Source organism: Megalopta genalis, chromosome 1, assembly GCF_051020955.1.
Source record: "Megalopta genalis isolate 19385.01 chromosome 1, iyMegGena1_principal, whole genome shotgun sequence".
Lineage (NCBI taxonomy): Eukaryota > Metazoa > Arthropoda > Insecta > Hymenoptera > Halictidae > Megalopta > Megalopta genalis.
The window spans coordinates 34368810-34378062 of record NC_135013.1 but is presented as its reverse complement, the minus strand read 5'-3'; the positions used below and the strand labels follow the sequence as shown (position 1 = coordinate 34378062).

Here is a 9253-nt window from a genome sequence, read left to right as displayed (position 1 = left end):
CTTGACATGTCGTAGTCGGGTGTACGATCGGCCGTAATTGATCAATCGGGAACCCATTTGCCTCCACCTGGAACCGTGACAGTGTTAGGCATTTGCTTGTCAAACTATAATTTATTTGAGTAAGGGCTGATGTTTTATTCGTTGCTCGATTAGGGATTGCCAGACGTAGGACGCTTTCATGGCGACCTATGATTATATCTCTTCTTATTCTCATTAAAAGTCAGCTGTGGCTAAATTTATTCACATTCTAACCATGGCTAGACCTATTCGTGTTCTTATCAAAAGTCAGCTACGACTAGCTATGACTAGATCATAGAGTTCAAATTAACAAACGAACAACGAATATATTTTACACGTTACCGAATCCTTGATCGGCAGGCAGGCACGATCAGAGATGCGCTCGTGAATCCAAAACGTCACGAGAAGTTTCATTATTAACAAGGCCTCGATTGCTGAAAGATTCATATTCGGCCGTGGCCTTGAAAACGCTTTCCCGATCGTGGAGCACGAAAGGGGGAGGGGGGCAAGAATATTATCCAGGCGGTTTGCCGGACGAAAAATGCGAGAGCAGGGTTCAGTGATTGATTTCCAATTAGCCGATCGTTCTTCATCCGCTCGAGCGGAACGGGTTCCCTCTCGGAGAGAAAGAGGATGCGAGCAAGAGTCGTGTCCGGAGCCGTGCCGAGCGAAAATTACGGGAGGATCCCCACGGAAATGACCAGCTATAAATACACGGTAGTCGGCGCTGTAAACTTTATTGCGGCTCGTTTTCCGTTTGCGGACGCAACGCCGAGGAAAATGCGCTCGCGCGAAAAATTCCACGCCCCGGCAGAGCAACCCTACTCGCAAACGTTATACCCGTCAGTATTTTTGTGCCGGCGCAGCGGAGTCTATTCTCGTCCGTGCAATTCGATTTTTGCTCGCAGACCTCGTCGAGCTGATGCAGCCCACTGTCATCCGGAGGACGAGCGTTTCACTTCATGATGACTTCACTGCAGGGATCTGAAAACATCATTTTATATAGTAACCAGTGTATTTTAGTCTACAATGCGATTCCTAACAATAATTTCAGTCAGCCTACCCCTCAAACAAATTATTGTTTCAGGGGTTTCCACCCAAGACGTTAAATGCCTCTGTTTCGTTTGATCGAACAATGGTCTTCAGAGAGATGCACGTGCCAATGATCCTGTTCAAACCAAAAATAAATTTGCTTTCCCAAATATTATGGTTTCTTGTCTTGCTATTCATTTCCCTCTATTTGCTTCGATTGCAACGAACTAATCCAAACACACGTTTGAAACGCAAGACTCCTGCATCATTCTTTCTCTAAATTCTCTGCTTGCTTATTGACCCGCGTCACGGTAGAGGAAGTTGTTAACAAATCAGGTATCCACGAGATTTTGACCCCACGTGGCCCGATCATGGAACGAGGACTCAATTATGGCGTTCTATGATCGGTAGTCGTTGCTTGAGCGTTGTCTGACTAACGGTTACGAAAGTACGGTAGCGGTATTTATCGTACGACACACAAGGTAGAATAGAGTGGAATAATGATCACCGTCACCTTTACTCTCGCGCGTTGCAATGGAAACGTCCTACAAATTATCTTCCAAATGGGACGCTGTGTTCGAAAACAAACTGTTCATTATGAAATTAATAGCGCGTGGCCATTACTTGTCGTTGCTTTCCCGCAAGATTAACAAGTCCTTTTTGCTTCGTGCAGCCTTCGGGCAATTTCATAAGATCAAGGGGAACAGCGCTCAAGGAATAAATCCTCACCCCCGCCAGATCGGCTCACCCTCTTTTTGCTAATCAGTTCTTGCCGTTACGAATCCGATATGTCTACGGAATTAGAGTGTTCCGTTATTTATATTGCCCTCGTAAATTAAACACGCCTATTTCATCGACCACGACGTCGTTGCATTATTTGCGGACAACGTGGAAGATAACGGGAGTCATTTCTAACAATGTCGCCGGCGCATCATTCCTATTGATTAAGATCCTAATGGTAAAAATGTCATTCGGTGATACAAATTATTATCGCTGTCGCGGAGGGACACTTCGGGTTATTCCAGGGCGAAAGTGGCATTTATCGCATTTCGTGCCAACTCGCTTGGCTGACATTAAGCCGTGTGCAGACGATGCAGCCTGTCCATGCAGCCTTAATACCGGTTTAGCGCCGGGGGTCGTGTTGCAAGTCGTGTATTTTTCATAAATAAATGATGCTCGAGGAAGGTAACCGTGACGTAATGAAGATTTGCCTCGGTTAGATCTGGCTTAAACCACGGCCCCCATAGATCGATCTTCGCTTCTGAGAGTCCTTAAAGGAATCGTCAGATATTGATCATTTTGAGACTTTTATACATTCACAATTAGTGTCTCGAGTCACGTCCTCTTATAAATAAATGATGCTGGAGGAAGGCATCTGTAATGAAAATCTGCCTCTGTCCAAATTCTTGATCCCCGTACATTGGTCCTTAGTCCTTAGAGTCCGTGAAACAACTATCAGTTTCACAAAATTCCGAGGCTCTTGTACATATATTAAAAATTAAAGCATCAAAGAGACGTTCGTTTCCTCAATTCGAAACAGTCCTAGAAGGCAGCCGCTTCTGGAATGATCTGACATTTGCGGCGTCATGCAGACATGGATTAATCGTGGCGCAGGGATCGCTTAGATCTATAGTGGATAGGTGTACCCCTCACGAAGTCGTGTATAAGTAAATTATGGTATATAAGGACGGTGCACACAGCGGCTTCCTAATGTGAAGTTAGAGTTTTCCGGTCGATTACCGGGAGTATCAGACCGCGTCAGCAGTTCCTCGAACTTTTCAACGCCGTTCTTTTCCTGATCAACCGAACGACAGCTTTGTGACAATTGTTTTCCTAGTATTCCGCGGATCGATTCTCTGTCGATAATCCAGAGCACGACTCGCCGAATTATGCGGAAGCGAAGCAAAATCGAGCGTAGTCAATTATGCAGGAAGTGCGCCGAGATCGTTAGGGAGAAACGTTTTATTCGACGAAAGGAAATGCGCGCACGCCTTTCCATTTATCCAGATTGCCCTGTAAAACGCTTCCTTTGTGCGTTAGATATCGATCTGCGATTCAAACGAAGTTCGCGAGTCGGGCAATTTAAACCAATTACAAAAAATCACTCCCTCAACGCTCGCGGTATTCCACAGATCAAGCGCAGCTCTCTCAGTCTCTTCTAAATTAAAGAACGTAGTGTTTAACCGTGTAGCAACGCCGAGCTACCGGGGCTCAAGGTTTCGAAACGTTTCTGACAAATTGCCTGCCGTCGCGGGAACCAATAAACATAATCACCCACATGCGCAACGTTGAACGTGGCTCGCGTACGAACGCCTGCTAAAACAGAAATGGAAGTCTGTGTTAACGAACAGAGCGATTCTTAACTACAGAAAGGCGTAACGAATGTATCTTTGTTGAATTAACAACTTGAATGCCGTACAAGGGGCATTAACTACCTTGAATAATTTTTTAAAGCTCCTTCGGTTCTCGAATCTTATAGTTTCTGTGTGTTCTAGATGTATTTAGGACTGCCAGTAAAAACTGCCAAAAATGTATTACTTATGATTAAATAATAATTATCAAATTATGTAAGTTAGAATAAATACGTTTCTGTTTACCTGATTGTCTATCTAAGGGGCGAATAATCTTGTGATTACACTCCACGCAATGCTGCAACATTTTACTCATATAACCTGAATGAAGTAGGACACTTCGAATAACCAGCGAAGAACCTTGCTTCAGTGGCAGGCAACCTAATTTCGGTTCCACGAAACAAGCAAAAATCCGTCCGTTTCGACAGAGGTCTGTTTCGTCGTAGTTTCAAAAACCGTCGAAACCGACCAACGCCATCTTCTCTGGCGCGTGTTCGTCCGGGAACAATGGTAACCGTAGCGATGATCCTGGGGATTTCGAAATTCTCGGAAAACGAGACGGGGTCCTATAATAAAGTTGCAGGCTGCCGGTGCACGGTTGGTTTTGTAGCCGCGCGCACACAATGGCGCCGGCTTCTCACGTACACACGTGCGGCATGAAGCCGACGAGACACACAGGCGTAGGGAATGGGCCGTTTCTTCGTCTCCGTCACGCCATTGGACGCCTTCTTCTTCTCCTCCACCACCTTCTTTCTACGGCACAGAGAGTTCCTTTAAGCCGGCAGTTTCGTGTATTACACCGTGGCGTGTGCACACAAGACCCACGTAAGTTTACACGCTCACCGAGCCGCCCGAACACACAAAAGAGCGCTGGGGCCGGAGAGCGGAACGAGTTCTCCAGGTGTCATCCAGGTGTGTACCGCCGATCCAGGTTGACGCTCCTCTCCTCGTGCTCTGCGCCGGCTACCGACCGGATAAACAAAAGTAAAAGTTAACACGAGGAATCGCTTTAAACGCGTCGCGAAGGTACCTGCGTGTTTGGTCGGACTTGTCGGTGCGTTTCGCAAGTGGAAGCCTTTGTCTCTGGTTGTGCGATCCAGGGAGACTGTGATGTGACGAGTTCCGCGGGTGCAACGAGTGCCACGTTCTGCTAAGTGATCGAACCCTACTGTAAGTCTTATGGCAAATTCGTTCTGTTTATCTTGAGCGTTCGAGTCCTCACGTGGCCGTGAAAGATGTCTTACAAGTCGCACCAAGTCTTTAACCGTCGCACAATCCTAAACAATAATTGCACGATGTATACTAAGTACTTTTTTACGTGCGAAGGTTAACGAGTTCTTGACATATAACAGTATATCCGAAGTATCGCCTTTGTTATTAATTGTAGTACTTAGCCACAGTTTACCTCATTAATCTATGACAATGAACGTCTATTATGCCTGGATCGTGGATCTGTATGCTTAATTGTGACTGGTGTATGTCGAGCTTCTTTATTTGAAAAACAGATCGTGTCTTGTGAACCGTTAAGTACCTATTGACAGTTCGAATGAATCGAGTGTAATGGGACAGAGTATGTAAATTACCAGTTCGAAAATCGATTACCTGTCCCGGCTGTCAAACTAGTTTCCACTATTTTGTGCGATGTTCGTGTCCCGTAAAATTGAAATGTACTCGGCGAGCGAAGACTCGACATAAGTTTATTGTTACGTTATTTTTCGTTCCGTCATGGTCTCATTTGAAATTCACGCAACGAGTATCGCACACAATCGTCGTTTTATGCCATTGACATCTGGACATGAGTCACACTGAAACAAAATTGCGAACATCAGCATCGCATGCTTCTATTACGAGATGCACGCGGGATGCGCCACGAGGTGGTCCGAACTGTTTTGGACCACCTTTTTCTCGTAAATCATTCGAGCACAGGCTCGTTCTCCGTAATTTATCTTGCAAACTGCGTTCGCGACATTCTCGAGTGAGGCTGCACCGTTCGAAAACAGTCCGAGATACTGACATTTTTTATGGACCATATTTCGGGAGAGAGAGAGAGAGAGACCGCGTTTTTTGAGGTTATTTCTGTCTGCCATATTTACTTCTCAAAATTGCACGGTATTCGCCATAAGAGTTCCCCGAGCTCGATCTGTTACGGGTCCCCGTGACTTCTGCAACGTTTTCGTAACGGAGGCGTTTCGAACATCGATTTATATTTAGAACTCGATCTGCAACAGACTATAATTGACCACGTGCAACTGGAAGTTCGGTAAAAGGGTCAAGCAGGTCGATTGAGACGGCGTTCGAAGCGGCTGTTTCATCATTGATCGAATCGACATATGGTTAACGGTTTATCTAGTCCGATAAAAACATCGGTGGTTGGCCAAGGTTGCATTTTAATCGGCTTTTCGTAATGCTTTCCATGATTGCAACTGTCGATAGAAAGTATCGTAAGAGATATTAATCCTTAAATACATATATTGCATCTATATTCTTTCAAATAATAGCTGTACGAAGAACTGCGCACAAAATAATTCGACTACCTTGCGACTTTCCGTCCATTACTGTCTGCTTATCGCTCATACATACATTCATTTTGTCCTTAACAGGAGAGTACCATAAATAATCATAAACGCACCTAGGTAATGTCAAATAAATGGCTACAACGCTTGCAGTTGCTCTTGCGCAATCGGCACCGGCTTTTCGAAAACTACGGTTAGAGTATTGGATAACGACCATTGGATCGAGAATCGGTCGGTACGATCGGCTATCGATACCGCTTAGTCGTTACAGTCGACATTGACGTCAACCTATTGTACCCGTTGCGATAATACTTATCGAACCTCGACAACTCAAATTTCTTCGACAGGCGATTATTATCGATTGCTCGATTGATACTTCGTTTGTGAGTAGGGTTCCTCAACTTGTTCGACTAAATTAAACGTCGTCACGAATGTCAACCGTCGTTTGCGACATAAGACAACTGTATCACGATCGAGTGAAAGAATCTAGTGATTTAATCAAGAAGTAAACCACCGGATCAGGATAGAAAAATACCGCGACACAGCGTACAGATTTTTTTGCTGTACAAGAAATAGAAAGGCTGTCTAACAAAAAGATCGCAAGATATCCCTCACGGGTTCCACGAACCCGTTCGCGGAGCTATCTTCCTAGGAAACTGCGCAGAAAGAACCGGCTAGGGGGAAAAAAACCGCGCGGCATTGTTCCTCTGTCGGATCGCGTTTATCCTATAACGTGAAACCCGCCTTCCACGTTTTTCAGCTCGGTTCGAGGGAGTAGAGCGAGCAGAGATTATGGGTCATTGTTTAGCCGAAGATTCTTGACCTCGAAACGCGCGCAACCGTTCGAAAAGCAGTTAGAAATGGCGGGAAAGAAGAATGTCAGGGATTCGTGGTGCTTTCATGCCGGCTACGAGGGTGAAAACGTTGTTAGCTCATTAAAGAACGGCGGCCTGGACCTTAATTCGCACCAAGAGACCCATGGTCCCACATTTCTGGGTTAAGCGAGAGCAATTACAAATTTAATCCGATTCTGCCTGCTGCGGCGGTTGCATCCTTGATTTAGGTTACCCGAATCAGGACTTTTAGCCACCACGTAATGCAAAAATTTATAAAATATCGAAAAATATAAATACAAATATAATACAAATATAAATACAAATAAAATATAAATACAAAGAAAGGGTTAATTCTTTAGACTGAAAGTTATATTAACATAACCCTGATGCCGAGGAAACGCTGGCGACACCGCAGTGTTGTCGTATTTATGGCTAAAGGGCAAATGCCGGTTAATTATTTTATTAATTAATTATTTTATTTATTATATATATTATTTTATTATTATTTTATTTTATTATATTTTATTTATTTATTTTAGTTACTCGTACTGCACTTAAACTTTTGGTAATTTATTAAACAATAAACAGATTTAATAACGTGATCATTTTTCTGCATTAGGTTCGACAATTATTCGTGGCGAAGGACGAAAGATCAGGATTAGGTAGTTTCCGTGCGATTTAGCATTCTCCTTTGTTGTTTATTCCGTTGCAGTAGTTTGAGGAAACAGCGCCGGTTTAGCTCGACCAGTTCAAGGTTGAAACCCTTGCAGTTCCCTGAAAGGGGAACGCTTACTCGGGAAAAAAGGAGAGGGTCTCTCACCTTCGCCACGGCGACCTTTTCTTGAAAATGTATGTCTATAGCCTGGACAGCCTTAAGACAATTAAATGCGATGAGTCAGGATACCGCGCAGGCTCTGTGCTGTCCTTTTTTATTTATGGGGCAACATACTCGACCAGATCTATTAGTCATCCGGACATGCCATTTCCCTCAACCAACTCGTTACATACCTACAGCTTAACCGCTTATCCACGTGGCCGTTACCACTGATAATTGGCAGGGTAAATTATATTTTTTCATATATTCAGTTTGCGGAACAGATGTTTGGATCTAACTGATGTTAGACAATTTTCCATAACATTTAGCAACATTCTAGCTGTCAGATCTTCTAGATAGATCTTATTGTTAGAATTCATATTATAAATCATCAATTATAAATTGATTTATAATTGTCTAAGAAGGCAGAACACTATAACGATTTCATTTTTTCTTTGTCATACTGATCTTCATTATGATTTGTAGGATCTAGAACAGTTAGAGGATAGATTCTACCTCTACAGTTCCAGTCCTCCACTTTGACTCTACATATTGAAGAATAGCGATTTCAGTCGATAAATCGCCGAGGTGCCGACTTCGTCAGGTTATTTGAAAGCTAGTAACAACACCCGCTTCGTTTTTGGTAGCGAAGGGCGGTGTATCTCATCTCGAGCAATCTGGAAAACAGGAAGTGGTAGCTCAGGGTATTTATTGCAGTGTGTTGACACGAATTTCGACACCGAACGACCAGGCACGTGTCCCCTTAGGGGCAACAAATTGATGAGTAAGCGGATAAATCAGCAGCGGATAAACCGTGTGACCACTTCTATTCTGTTTCCAGGGTAGTGTTTACCTACTTGTTAAACCGGGGGCAATCATCCTCGGTCTGACTAGTCAGTGTCTAGCCAACGCCTTGTCCTTATCTGCTCGTACCGCACGTTGTCATTCTAGTCTCGTCTAGCAGCACGCTTCTGAAATAATAATCTCTGCTATCTGCGAATCCCTTGCGATTCGATGGAACATGGCACCGTGGCGAATGGAAAGAGTCGATTGTCAGCAGAGATACAATAAAGCTAGCTACCAGAGTAGTCAACGTTCGATATGCATGGCTGGATAATTTCAAACATTTGAAGAGTCAAGTGTTTGTTGCGAACAACCATCAGTAGATTGCAGTAAGATTTTATGCACGATTCTTCATTCGTTAAGATTATACCGCTTGGAAGCTTCAATCTCATATAGCACTTACGAGATTCCACTTCATATACCATTTATGAGATTCCACCTGATGTACCAACTCGTGAGCTTCTTAATGCTCTAAAACATTTCGTAGCAACGTGTTCAAGAACATTTCACGATGAAAACTCGTTTTCTTTGGAGCGTGATGCAACTATGATGTTCCAAGCAGGGTGAACAAGTTTCTTTTCCACTTCAATTAATAGAAATTAGTTGGGTAGCTAATGAACGAGTATAGCTACAGTAGCTATTCGTTTGGCTCCTATTACTTCTTTCTAACGCTTTAACGAAACACTTGAAAAGTGTTTCAACTTCCATGCGACATTTCCTCAATTTTAAAACCAATCAAAAGCAACAGTTATTATTGAAGTTCTCCGCATTTGCAGGCGCTTCTGGTGTCCGAAACCGACCAGCTTAAGACAAATACTATCATTCGAAACTCGCGGAAAGAAACGC

General features: G+C 43.7%; 1 protein-coding gene and 2 long non-coding RNA genes across 3 annotated transcripts in view; 2 read left to right on the top strand and 1 right to left on the bottom strand.

The window, feature by feature from the left end:
* The first annotated feature begins 588 nt into the window (after positions 1 to 588).
* On the top strand, positions 589 to 1220 carry LOC143260540 (uncharacterized). The gene is made up of 2 exons (XR_013034819.1): positions 589 to 860; positions 927 to 1220. It is a non-coding gene; the product is annotated as an uncharacterized LOC143260540 (long non-coding RNA).
* Positions 1221 to 2997: 1777 nt separating this feature from the next.
* On the bottom strand, positions 2998 to 5333 carry LOC143260539 (uncharacterized). The gene is made up of 7 exons (XR_013034818.1): positions 5004 to 5333; positions 4807 to 4932; positions 4432 to 4678; positions 4245 to 4364; positions 3648 to 4154; positions 3486 to 3570; positions 2998 to 3366 (listed from the first exon to the last, which is right to left on the bottom strand). It is a non-coding gene; the product is annotated as an uncharacterized LOC143260539 (long non-coding RNA).
* Positions 4435 to 9253, top strand: part of Myo61F (unconventional myosin 61F) — a 39366-nt gene continuing 34547 nt past the window's right edge. Inside the window, exon 1 of the mRNA XM_033465779.2 lies at positions 4435 to 4571. The gene's annotated coding sequence lies outside the window, so the exon portion shown is untranslated. The remainder of the gene's footprint in view (positions 4572 to 9253) is intronic.